This window comes from Amblyomma americanum, chromosome 3 (assembly GCF_052857255.1).
Source record: "Amblyomma americanum isolate KBUSLIRL-KWMA chromosome 3, ASM5285725v1, whole genome shotgun sequence".
Taxonomy (NCBI): Eukaryota; Metazoa; Arthropoda; class Arachnida; order Ixodida; family Ixodidae; genus Amblyomma; species Amblyomma americanum.
This window is the reverse complement of record NC_135499.1, coordinates 77275655-77289362: the sequence shown is the minus strand read 5'-3', so window position 1 is coordinate 77289362 and position 13708 is coordinate 77275655. Positions and strand designations below refer to the sequence as shown.

The window sequence follows — 13708 nt, the reverse complement described above, 5'->3', positions numbered from 1 at the left end:
AACAAGTCCAAGCATCAACCCTACAATATAGCAACGTGCAGATATCAATCTAAAAAAGTGACATTTCTGCCGCGGCAATTCCTGAGGTTCAATGATCTAGTCATACTTATCAAGACTGAAAGCGCCGTAAGCGTTACCTGATAAAAAAGGTATTCAAGCACATTTTGGCTTCGTTAAGAGCGCTATATATTACGAGATGTCTCACGGCCTATGTATAGTAGGGGCTCGCGTCAAGCGTTCGGCGCACACTTTCAGCCGCTCTGCGAGACGAAAAACAAGTGTTGTGAAACGGAAAGATACATTAACTGCCTCCCTGCTTGTTGGACACCTTAACCGCTATGGGGTAACTGGTACAAAGAGGGAGGGAAAGAAGGAACTGTGAAGGAGACGTATAATGGATGGCTTTGAATAAATTTCGATAATCAGCGATTCTTTACCTTGCTCTGACATCATACAGCACACTGGGGTCTATTCGCGTATCGCGGTCAGCAAAACGCGGTCGCGTTTCGAAGGAGGCGAAACACAGCAAGCACCCTTGAGTTGTGCAATGTCAATTCACGTTAAAGAAGCCCAGGTCATTGATTCATTCAAAGCACTCTACTACGGCGCTTCTTTCTTTCATGTGTTACTCTCACTTCCTTCTCTTCACATTCTGAACGGGTGAGGTGTCATTTGAAAAGTGACAGTTCCTGAGCTGCCTTCCGCAGCTTTTGCTCTTCGATCAGTGTTCACTAAATTTGCTCTTGCCCGTCGCGAAAGCTGCCGAATTCCTCTCCACCGCAATTACTGCAATGTCTGGTACAGGTGATGGAGCAGCTGGAGAGCCTAAAATTGGAGAGCAGCTTCGACCCCTTGGACGTTTCCTTCCTCAGCCAAGGGCCAATGTATGCTCCACGACTACGCCAGCTCTGCATCACGTCGACGGGGATTGCGTCGGCCCAATCGTCACACCTGATGCACAGCCTGTGCCAATCCTTCCCTGCTGCCGAGTCTATCCATGTGCATGGCTGGGGCTGGATACCCGGCGCGGTACCGGAGCGTTTCAATCTCATCGCGCCCCCCGAGATCGGCCCCGACGGCTGCTACTGGAACTTGTACACGGAATCCGCGTATTCCGCCGACCGCACTGTCCTCTGTGAGACGCATGACCTTGTTTCTGCTCCAAGGCCGCGCAAATGCGGCCCACGCCTCTTATGAACCCGGTTGCAAACAAGCAGATTTCAGTAGCATGCCCTGAGACCTGCTCGCATTGGCGATAACAGAACTTCGCCGAAATGCGAAGCCGGTAGAATACTTTCGTCATCTGCCGTCCAATCGTATCCCGCAAGAGAAGCTCTTCAGCTTTCAAACCAGGAAATGGTGGACATGCTTAGCGGTTGCGGTGCTTTGGCCTTGATCGCCAAGGCTCCCACCAGGCTTTGGCGGCATCATTCATTGCTATCTCCCCAAGATTGTGACAACGTATTTTAACTTATGTACGCCTCCTTATTTATTCAATGACCAGGCGCGGTTGTGTCTGTGAAATTCGTAGAAGCTTTAAGCTGACTGGTACTATTATTTTATATGCATTGTTTTTATCGTTCGCCCTTTTTGCATGACTACGAGAAACACAAGTTGTTGTTGGCTATAAAATCTACGAACAACGGGCCACGGTGTTTCATTTCCTCCAATGGCGCGAAATGATAGCAATAGTGATTTTTTGAGCCACTGTTGTGAATGCTATTGCACAAGATGGTCATTTCGATGTTCCAGCCGCAAAAAAAAAATGCTTGCCTACTGTCGGGCATGTCTGCTTGCTCGCCCCGGACGCCAGTGAAACAAGCGGTGGTTTTGTGGAAGTTCGCGCGGCTCGGACGACGGATGGGAGGCACCCCAGAGCGGCGTGAAGTGCTGCCGGAAGCCGGCGCCTGGCGGACGGCGAAGGCCCGAAGGTGAACGGCAGCCACAAGGACGCCGCGGTTATTTGCGTGTACGTGCGGGCGATCCGGCGCGCCCAAGAAACGGCCGCGTGCACTCACCTATGTGGCTGCAGTTCACCTGAGAGAAAGCGATGAGCCGAAGCGGGGTCACGCGTACCGGGTTCCTTTGACGCTTCGATATGAGATCGATAGACAGGTCAGGGAGCTAATGGAGTGGGGTTTGATGTATCCCACAGAGAGCGGGTTCGCATATCCAGTCGTGTGCGTCGCAAAAAAAGACGCTGGCGTGCGTCTATGCGTCGACTACCGCCGGCTAAACGCAGTGACCGAGCAGGATGCGTTCCCAATGAAAAGAGCAACCGAGCTGTTATATCAGGTGGCTGGATCAAATGACATCACAGTGATCGATATGCTCAGGAGTTACTGGCAGATACACCTCGAGCCGGCCGCCCAAGAGTACACGGCGTTCGTGACTCACCGGGGGCAATACCCCTGGAGAGTCATGCCGTACGGAGTGTCATGATTTAGATCCTGCCGCCACATCAAGAGTACGCGTGTGCGTACATTGATGATATGACGGTGCATTCAAAAACATGGGAAGAGCACTTAGAGCACCTGTCGAGGGTGTTGTCGGCTATATCGGCAGCAGGGCTCACGACCAAAGCGGGGAAATGCAAGTTTGCGCAGCATGAGGTGAAGTACTGGGGGCACACTGTAGGCTCTGGCAGGCACGCCCCTGAACCCGAGCGAGTAGCAGCAGTCCGGGAATGTTCCAGATCAAGCACTAAGAGAGTTGCGCAATTTCTTGGGGTTGGCCAATCACTACCGAGATTAAGAAACCGAACCACTCCTCGATAGTTTTGCCCCTCACCGATATGACAAATCGCTGGGTGCCCAGTTTAATACCTTGGACTGGAGCGGCGGATAGGGTACTTGAACAGGTGAAACAGTGCCTTGCGAAGGCGCCTGTATTATTCGCTCCCGATTCCAGCAAAGCGTATATGTTCGCTACAGACGCTTCGGAGCTCGCTGTGGGCGCTTGTCTGTCGCAAACCGATGCCGAGGGTCGGGAGCACCTAGCGGCATTCCTGAGCAAAAAGTTAAGCCCAACTCAGTGTCGCTGGGCAACAATCGAACGCGAGGCCTACGCGATCATCTGGGCTCTCCATCGCCTGGAAACGTGGTTGTTCGGGGCCGCAATCAAGGTGGTCAACGACCACAACCCGCTGAAGTTCGTGACTCTGACTTCGCCTCAGAGCGCCCGCCTGACGAGATGGGCATTGGCATTGCAGAGATTCAGTTTGATGATCGTTCATAAGGCGGGGTCTCTCAACGCCAACGCTGGCGCACTATCGCGGTGCGTAGCGCCAGCTCCATAGCTCCTGGCGATGAGTAAGGGCTTAGAGGGCCCTTTTCTTTTGTTTTGTGTGTTCGCTTGTTGTGGATTTTCATGGTGTCTCGGATACGGGGTCACTAGCTATCGACCCTAGCTGAGTACCGTGGGAAAGAATGCTGAACTATGTAAAGTGTGCTGCGTTCTAAGATGTCACGCATCACAGTGGTGGTGGAGGTGTCGGGCATGTCTGCTGGCTCGCCCCGGACGCGAGTGAAACAAGCGGTGGTTTTTGTGGAGGTTCGCGCGGCTCGAACGACGGATGGGAGACACCCCAGAGCGGCGTGAATTGGGGCAGGAGCCAGCGCCTGGCAGACGGCGAAGGCCCGAAGGTGAACGGCAGCCACAAGGACACCGCGGTTACGTGCGCGTACGCGCGGGCGATCCAGCGCGCCCAAGAAACGGCCGCGTGCACTGACCGAGGTGGCGGCAGTTGGCGCCGGGTACGCGGTTGACGGCCAGGGCGAGATGCTGGCCCCTGCGAAATACGCCGGAGAAGGTTGTTACCCGATAAGACCAAAGTCTGCGCGCGGCCTCCGTAACGACCGTCAGATTAAGGCAACCAGCAGAAGATGCCTTCACAAGGAGCCGACCGAAGGGAGCAGCGGGGAAGCAAGGACTAGAGAGGGCAAGCTGGAAAGGAGGACCGGGAAGAGAGGAGATACGACAGAGAAGAACGGGACAGGCTGATGGTGGATGTCGAGACGAGAGGATGCATCCTGACGGCAGCAAAGTAGCTCAAATGTGTAAATAATGTAAATAAATTCTCCTGTATTGTTCATTCCGTGGTGGTACGGCATCGTCGGGAGGAGCGTGGAAGAGCAAGAACCTGTCTGACTCCTACGCTGCTAGCCAAGCGGCAAAAAGTAAGCGTCATTTCTTTGCTTCACTGCCAGTTGGCTTTTTCAAATGGTTTCCACGAAAAAATCATTTCAGTATGCCTTTTTGTCGATGGTCCAAATGACAGTTGTGCAAGCGTTTTAAATGTTTGTGCATGCTGCGCAGACCGGCGGCGGCGTGAATACTTCAAGCGTATTGCGCTGCGTTCTCGATATCACCTTTATCAAGGTTCATCCGCTTCCAAACACAGAATTCATCAAGTCACACAGCACTCCGGGAGATTTGAACCACCAGCGCTATATTTGTTTCTCATTTATATATTCATGGCAATAATGCCTTGAGGGACATGACAAAAGGCAGCGAACTGCATGAGGAGGTCACGCCGCCTTGGAACAAACAGGTTTCGACAATCAAGAACACGTCAAAACAATATAACCACCAGTTTACGAACTGATCAAAAGGGACAAAAAATTTCCTGTCGCCTGTATTTTTTTGATGACTTAAATGAGCGCACGCACAAAAACAAAATTCGATATACAATTCCCCCAAGCACATGGACTAAAAAAAACTATTTAACATATACACATAATATGATTGAGCATGAGACACGAAAGGAAATTTTTGGTTATTAGAAGCAGTAATATTGTAAAAAAATCTTTCAATATTTTCTTTGCCTTATTTAATGAGTGAATATTTGCCAACAGGTCCTGAGTGCTTGAATAGCTGTATATTAAATCCGGTATCCGATAGCTTAATGCCTCTTATTCGTAGTTCGTTCGAGCGGAAGCTTGGTTATAGTAGTCTGTTAATCTTATGCGCTTCTGTTCTCCTGGCATTCTGTTCCAAAATACAGTTTTGTTGGTCTGATGTTGGCGGTAGGCTTCGTTCGTAGACTTTACCCACTGCGAGTATTCCGTTCGATTTGAAGAGGTGGGCACAACTATCGGGCAGCTCCAGGCTAGCGCTAGCACGCATTACTCTTAGATTGACAGTACGTAATGGCGATCTGATTTCGTCGCGGTTAGCCACACAAGTAAGGAATAGCTAGGGCGTGAATTGGCAACTTTTGTCCGTAAAATTTCGAGACTAATTTATTTTCTTCTCTAGAAATGATTCCACAGAACAAATGTCGATGGGTATGTGTAGCGCCATCTTTTCGGGCTAACCCGAGCTATTTATGTTAATTCCTGTGGCAGCCGCTAGATGAACCTACATGTAAAATTTTCAAGCAAGGGGAATGGATTAAGCAGTCATTACCGGGACTAATATACGCGGATAATAGAGTGCTAATGGCTGACAACAAAGAAGATTTGCAGAAGTTGATATACATATGTGGTACAGATGGAGATAGATTAGGTTTCAAGTTTAGTAAAGAAAAAATTGCAGTCATGATATTTAATGAGTGCGGCGAGCATAGAATACAGGAGTTCACGCTAGAAGTAGTGGATGGGTACACGTATCTGGTGGTGCGGATAAATAACGATGCTGAGTATCTGACAGAGCAAGAAAAGTATGTGATGAATGAACCTAGTAGTAATGTAGCTGTCATGAAAAATCGGGCACTGTGGAATTAAAGTAGGTATGAAGTGGTAAGAGGAGTTTGAATAGGGGTGATTGTTCCTAGCCTGACATTCGGTATTGCGGTCCTGTGCATGAGACCAGATGTTGAAGCAAGGTTAGAAATCAAACAACGCGGCGTAGGGAGGTTAGCTTTGAGAGCACATGGCGATAAATAAAATCATGCGGTACAGGGTGATATGGGATGGGCGTTGTTCGAGAGCAGAGAAGCTAGCAATAAGGTAGCATTCGACAAACGATTCAGAAAAATTGGGGAAAAGCAGTGGGCTAGGAAAGTTTTCAGATACCTGTACATACGGAATGTTGACATGAAATGGAGAAACCGAACTAGAAAATTGACAAACAAATATCTCGACAGCAGTAGGGGCAATTACTGGTTAAGAAAAAGGTTAAAGAAACAGAGTGCTCTGTGGAAAAGAGAGATGCTGAAGAAATCGGCACTGGGAACGTACAGGATATTTAAGCAGGAAATTTCCTAAGGAAATAGCTATGATAATTGTAGGGGAAGCTCTTTGTTGTTTGAGGTCAAGGGGGTTTTTGCGGACTAAGACATATAGAGTCAGGTACCACGAGATAGACGCGTTGTGCGTTGCGTGCGGAGAAGGGGAGGAAACGGCTGAACACTTGACACTTTACTGTAAAGGGCTTCACCCTACAGTGGAAATCAGCGGGGCTGCTTTAGCCAGGCCATTTGGGTTTAATGACAGCGACGGGAAAGTAGATTTTAAGCGGGTAGAAGTAACAAAGCGAACGGTATCTGATTTTTTGGCTAAAATCAAGCCAAGAGTAAAATTTCATAAGTCATGGCTAGATGGCTTGAGCCACCGCCCGATTTAAAGGGTTCAGCCTTATCCATACATCCATACGTTGTCACTAGTCGTCTGCGCATTCTACTGTAAGTGGATGTGGAGAGAGGAACGTCCACCTCTAACTGCGTGTAAACAGCAAATTCTGTGTGAAGCTTGGCAAGGCTGCCACACAGACGTATGAACTCCTTCGTGACGCTTACGGCAACGAGAAATTATCGCGGGCGTGAGTTTTCGAGTGGCACAAAAGGTTCGTTTCGGGGAGAACGTCGGAACAAGACAATACAAGGCAGGGGCGCCCTTCAACCTCACGGATTGAAAGCAACGCGGCTCGGATCAGGGAAATCGTACAGCAAGTCCGCATCATTACACTCCGCATGCTATCAGATGCTCTCGACATTAGTAAGACAACACGCCACCAAATTTTACTTCAGAACTTGGGGAAACGAAGCTGAATGTCAGACTTGTGTCGAACACACGACCAGAAGAACACGCTGGGATCAGTGAGCGCTGATTTGCTCTCCGAGGCAGAGAAGGATGCTGCATTCGTCGACAGCATCTTTGATGAAGACGAAACACGGTGCTTTCAACACGATCCTCAAAGAGGCAGAGCGCCCAATGGCGATCCACAAGCTCTCCGGCGTCGAGAAGGTTGCGGCGACAGAAGACCAACACAAAGACGATGATGATAGTTTTTTTTATGCCAGAGGTGTCATACATCACGAGTTCGTGTCAAAAAGCCAGACGGTGAATCAGGAGTTTTATATCCGCGTGCTCCAACACATGCTTGATACAATGCGATGCCGTCGCCCTGACTTAAGGGCATCTGGACAATGGAGCCTTCTCAACGATAACGCAAGGCCGCACACTACTCTTAGCGTAACACAATTTGTCGCCAAGCACAGCATTCCTGTACTTCCCCATCTGCCATAGTCGCCTGACCTCTCCCCATGCGATTTTTTCCCGTTTCCTCGTGTGAAGAGAGCCCTAAAGGGTCGCCGGATGCTGAGCGTGGAGGCCATTCAAGGCGCCACGACAAATGAGCTGACAGCCCTGCCAAAAGAAGGGTTTTTCATCTGTTTCCAAGACCTCAAGAAGCGTTGGAAGCCACATATAGACTGGAAAGCAGACTACTTCGAAGGGGTGCTGCACAAATGATTTCAATGTTAGAAGCAGTCTTTTTATCGTACTCCGTCTCGGAACTTTATGGTCAAAAGTTGTATAAAGGAGTAAGCTGTGGTTTAAGTGTAGCCTAAGATAACACCTTAGTGTATTTAAGATGCCTAATGCGCGGGAGAGGTCAGTGCCAAGTGACGACTAAAGCAGCGCACATTTTGACAGCAGAAAAACGAAAAGGGCACCATCAGCGCTGGTGCTGCCTCTCTTTTTCATTGTGTTCTGTCAGAGTGTGCGCTGCTGTCAAAGTAGCGAATTTGCACCAGGTTGACTAAACTTTTCCGCTACTACAGTTCTATGTGCTGCGGAGTGAGTATTCCATAAGAGATTTTCATAGAATGGAACATGTAGGAAAATTGTAGTCCAGTATTGTTTTATGCCCGCAGCCTGAAATTCTAAAAATAGAAATTAATGCATTGTCGTACCTTTAGAACAGAATAGCATAGACTTTGTATTGTTTGTTTTTCTGCAGCCTAAGCTACACTGGCCGAGGTTCAGCAGTGTCGCGTAGCTCCCGGAGAGCCGTGCTGCGCATGCGCGAGGAGCAGTGACGCCACAGGGTGCATAGCTGGCGGGCGACTGGGTCCCAGTTGCAGGAACTTCAACGGAAGCGACGGCGACAACCTCCCTCGTCCCTCGCCCCCACATCCCTTTCTCCCCTCCCCTGGTCCCCAAGAGCGATGCCCAAAGGGTCAACGTCAACACAAGTCGGGACGAAGGAGGATATATAAAACGTGCTGGAGTGGAAGCCGCCTATACGCGCCTATGGGCAAGGGTGAAGCCGCGCCGAACGGGTGGCGGCCACCTTACAGTGGCAAAAAGCAGCGGCGCGCAGCCGCGCCTGTCCGCGCTTCTGCTTTTTCGCGCTCCTGATGAAGTTGCTCACATTCAGAAAGCAATGAAAACAAGTGGTTCTAGTTGTAAACGGTAATCTCTCAGCAACTTGCACCAGACTGCCGTGACGAAGGCAGTTTAACTGCAGAAATGTTAAGGAGAAAAGTCTAGCGCAGACTGCGGAGGCAAAAACAGCGGACCGCAGCCACTCTTCTACTTCTTGCGCTGCTCATGAAGGTGCTCGCACTCAGAAAGCAACGAAAACAAGTGGCTCTAGTTGTAAACGTTTATTTTCCGTCAACCACCAGCCAACTGGCGTGAAGAAGGCAATTTAACTGCGGAGATATTGAGAAAAGTTTTGCGGAGCCACGCTGTTTCGCGTTTACAAAGCAACGCGAATGAGCGGTTCTAGTTTAAATGTCTAATTTGTCGTCAACCAGCGGCAAACTGCCAAGTACAAGGCAGTTTGCCAGTTCAAGTTTTTAGCAGAAAAGCTTATCGCTGCCGCGCTTGTGCTTTTTCGTGCTGCGGATGACATTGCTCGCATTTTCAGAGCAACGAAAACGAGTGGTTTTAGTTATACATATTTATTTTACATCTACTAGCAGCCAACTGCCATGTAAAAGACAGGTTAACTGTGCAAATATTAAGGAGAAAAGCGTTGCGGAGCCGCGCTCGAGCTTTGATGCAGCTGCTCGCATTTAGAAAGAAATGCAAAAGTGCGGTTCTAGTTGTAGACATTTCTTAACCATCAACCAGCAGCCAAGAAATAAATAGAAGTCAATTTAACTGCGCAAAAATCGAGGAGATAATCTTACATACAGTCAAGAACATAATGACAAATACCCTACTGGTGATTGAAAAATAATCACCCCCGACAAAAGTGGTCTCACTTTGTTTTTGATCAGTTCACGTTTTCGTCCTTTCGTCATGAGGTGTATTCCCACTTTTACATTTTCTTCGGCGATTTTTTTCCGCAAAATATAAATGTGGTTATCAAGTGGATCAAGGTCAAGTATGCGGTCCTCCACTTTCTGGAACCAGTTTTTTTCTGTGCAGGTGACCAGGACTTCAAGGATGAGGTGTTTTGATCTCGTTGTCACCAATTTAATAGTATCATGTTGTGCCTGTAGCCATCGCAGCCCCTTTTCAACTTCTTCACACAGGCCAACGACATCTTGTGATGGTGAAATAAGTCCACCTTGGCTCTTTTGCCTAATTTATGGTGCCAGCTCATCCGAGTGCAGGTCTGCGATGCACAGTTCACACGTTATCGCTGAACGAACTTTCCGAGCAACGAAACTTGCATTGTACGGCACTAAAGCACCGATAAAAGCTTACAGGCTTTTTGGGCAGTCAATGCGATGGGTATAGTTGTGGTCGTCGGCTTGCTGTATTGATGACCTGTGCATATCAGTAAGCATGCTGGTTTCCCCACCAAAGCTCCTGTAGATGTTGAATTTAGATTTGAGACCATGCCTTGGGAGCAGTTTCCAGAGCTCGATGAAGTCACTTCTATCTGAACTAACAAACGCTTGTATGCAGCCATGAACCGTGTGGCGGTTCGGCTGTTGTTATGACCACCCCGTGCACGCATGGACCCGCAGAAGTTTTCGGCGTAATCTTGGCTAAGCTTGTGCGTAAGCAAGTATTTCAGCTGATCCTTGCCAACAAGCTCATCGGACAATTTTTCTGTGCTGGTCATGCACACCAAAAATCCAACGAACCCAGTTTTCTTCAGTCATTCTATTACTGGATGTCCTGCAATATCTCTTACACCTTCTATGTAGGCACGGGCCTCGGAAAACACTAGCTTCCAGAAGCCTTCATTCTGCATTCGAAGAGATGTCTTATAGGACCTTGAAAGTAGGTTTCGAGAGTTCATGATGTCGAACAAGTGATCAAAAAGCCTAACGAACTTAGACGTTGCACTGGCACCCTTGAACTATGGCAGCTTGAGCACGTGTTCGCAGAAGTCCAAGGTGTCAGCAACTGAAGCACTCAAGGCTTGTACTGCATATCGTACTTTCATTTTTTGCTTTTCCCACTCGCAATGCACCTTTGTGAGCTTTTTTCCAAGCCGCAACCCTTCTCCACGTTGCAATGCCTCCAATGCTACTATATAAGTTCACTTCACGGGAATTCCTTCCATGTCAATCAGGTGGTTTACAGTTGCCAACGTGTTCCGCACAAGCTTAATCATGTGACAGGCATCTAAGATAAACTGAATGTTTTTGGTACAATCAGCAGGGTTGCAAAGCTTGTAGAAAACTGGTGAGAACCCGGTTGAATATGGGCGCCTAACCATTTCGCCATAGTGAAGATAGAGGAGACACCATCAAATGTAAGAGAGACGACATTATCTTGCACTGACTCAAGCTTGTCAATGCACTGCTTAGTCAGCTTCGCCCTCTCCGCACTAGTGAGTGTGTCGATCAAAAAGTAAGCGACAGGCATCTTGATTCGGACATTTACACCAACAATCATGTACATACACACATTTCTCGCTTCAGGAACACTGTCGTAATCTAGCCCTGTTTCAAAGTCCACATACCCAACTAACTTGTTTCCCACATGTTCTACATGTTTTCTTTTGGCCATGTCGTCCACGATCAGAGCGCAGTAGAATGGCTCACTCCGTGACTGTGCAAACTTTTCAAGGAAGCAAAACCCTTCATCTGTAAAGCCAGGAGCCTCGCGGACTGAGCGATACCATTGCCTATGTGTGCACTGTGAAGGAAGGACACCATTGAATACGGACCTGACGTAGTCATACGCGGCCGGGGAATAAAAATGCAAAGTTAGCACGAACGCGCGCAGCTCTCGTGTGTATACACCCTTTTGCTTCTTGTCCACTCTGTTCAGAAGCTGCTGAATATCACTTGAAAATGAAGATGTGAACATCGGTGATCCTTCTTCTGAAAGGAGTTTTACATCTCTGATTTCTTTGTTAATTTCTTGCGCGGTCTCGTTTCTCTTTGTCAGTCTTCGCTTCGTTTGCTGTAAATTTTTAACTTTCTCTTTCAACTGAGTTATTTCTTCCTCATAGGCACTGACTTTCTCTTTCTACCATTGTTTGGTGGGTGAAGACACAGGTGGCTCTTCTTCAGCTTCAGACTCTTCATGCTCTCGTGAACAGTTACTGGCTTGGGTGTCTTCATGCTTGTGGCTTGGACGCTTCCTTTTCACCTGAAATTGACACCATAGGTACAATCAGCGTCAAATGAAAGGCGGACAAGAGAATCGAAACACAGACTGAAAAACTAAGATATTACACTAGGGAGGCAAATTACTAGAGCGGTTGATATTCGCATCGAAGGCGTAAAGACCGCTCCTTGGAAGTGTTAACAGGCCACGCTTGTATTTCCTCTCCAGCCGCTAATATTTGTTATTGTTTGTGCTCTCGTTTCGGTTGCCTTTTTCGCGTTTTATTTGATGCTGGTGGTACTTCTGATGAGTCTCAAGTCAGAAAAAATTCAGAGCAGTTGCGAAGCTCTGCCTTATTATTTGCTACCTCATACTTACTGCTTCATAAAGGCGGATGCATGTTATTTTCACTTTTAGCCAAAAGCATCTTTTCAAAACATTACTGTTTATTTGGATTAGTATCTAAGCTTGCATATTAATTAGATCTCTTGATGTCACCACCAGCCGCCGCGGAGGCTCAGTGGCTATGACGCTCGGCTCCTGACACGAAAGAGGCGGGTTCGATCCTGGCCGCGGCAGTTGAATTTGGACGAAGGCGAAATTCTAGAGGCCCGTGTACTGTGCGATGTCAGTGCACGTTAAAGAACCCCAGGTGGTCGAAATTTCCGGAGCCCTTCACTACGGCGTCCCTCATAGCATGAATAGTTTTGGGACTTTAAACCACCATAAACCATCATGTCACCACCCACGCACGCTTGTTAAACACATTTGCTAACTGAAGCCGCATCTGCAGTCTACGGTTACGAGTAGCAGTTTTCGTACTTTGAGTCCTAAAAAAATGAGAAAAGTGAAGCTGTGCATAATCTAGACATAATAAAGGTCTCTATCCAATGTCATGGTTACAGCCTAGCAGATTCGACCCTGCCAGACGCCAAATTTGACGCAATTTTCATCGAATGTCATTCAAAGGTAATGCCCTTCATTAGTTTTCACAATGAAAAATTTAATGACTTATGAAAACTACATCCACGATCTAATGAGTTCGAGAAACTCAGTCGCATTTCTCGCTGTTGCAGGTGGCAGGGCGCACAGTGTTGATTTTTGTCCGGCTTATCACGATCACTTCTTTTCAACGAAAATGAGACTGCTGACGCTAGAGTTCGGCAACCGTAATGCAACAAGTACATCACGCGAGAAACGCGATGGATCAATGTTCTGCATACTCACAGGCTTCTCTACGTGCTCCGGAAACGCAGGGAGCACGGACACTACCCGCACGCAGTCGCTTGGTCTGTCCGGTGCGGTCGAAACACTCCGGCACGAAATGCACACAGGAAAGGCGATCTCCATCTTTCGCATGCCACTTTCACGGCGAACAGCCCGCTCCTGCAGGCTCCGCTCCGCATCAGCCTGTTAAGCATCAGCTTCTTCAGCCTGTTCACACATCCGTAAGCAACGCAAGAGGCAACCATGATCAAATCGATGGTCTTTACATGCCCCTCACGTCAACTTTCACTGCAAACCAACTCACGAAAACAGCAGCGCCAGCCGGCGCCGAGCGCGCTTTTTCCCTCTGGTAAGATGGCGGCGGGCAGGTTCGGTCGGAGCGCGCCCTGAGTTTAGTTGAGGTGTTGAATGCTATTTCTCCACTCCAGCAAGCTGTATACATCCTCCTTTGTCGGGACCAGTACCCTCCTCCCCAGAATAGTTCAGAGTACCAAACACCACCACAAGCCGTCACCGCCTCCCCGGTCTGCGCATCGTCTGGAAACTGCACCACGTGACTGGTCACGTGACCAACCACGTGACTAACCACGTGACCAGCCACGGCGCGGCGTCGCCGGCAGCTGCTCCGCACCATGTGACCGACCACGTGGCCAACCATAAACCCCCCGCACTCGCTGAATAAAAAAAAAACCTGTGTCGAGGCTGGGCATCGAACCAGGGCCTTTGGCATTTTACGCGAATAAGCTACCGCTCCGCCTTAACGGCTCGAGGTTTCACCGCGAATAAAG

At 48.6% G+C, this 13708-nt stretch overlaps 2 pseudogenes; both read right to left on the bottom strand.

The window, feature by feature from the left end:
- Positions 1-3472: 3472 nt before the first annotated feature.
- On the bottom strand, positions 3473-10095 carry LOC144123841 (uncharacterized; annotated as a pseudogene).
- Positions 10096-10355: 260 nt separating this feature from the next.
- Positions 10356-13165, bottom strand: LOC144123840 (uncharacterized; annotated as a pseudogene).
- Between the last annotated feature and the right edge of the window lie 543 nt (positions 13166-13708).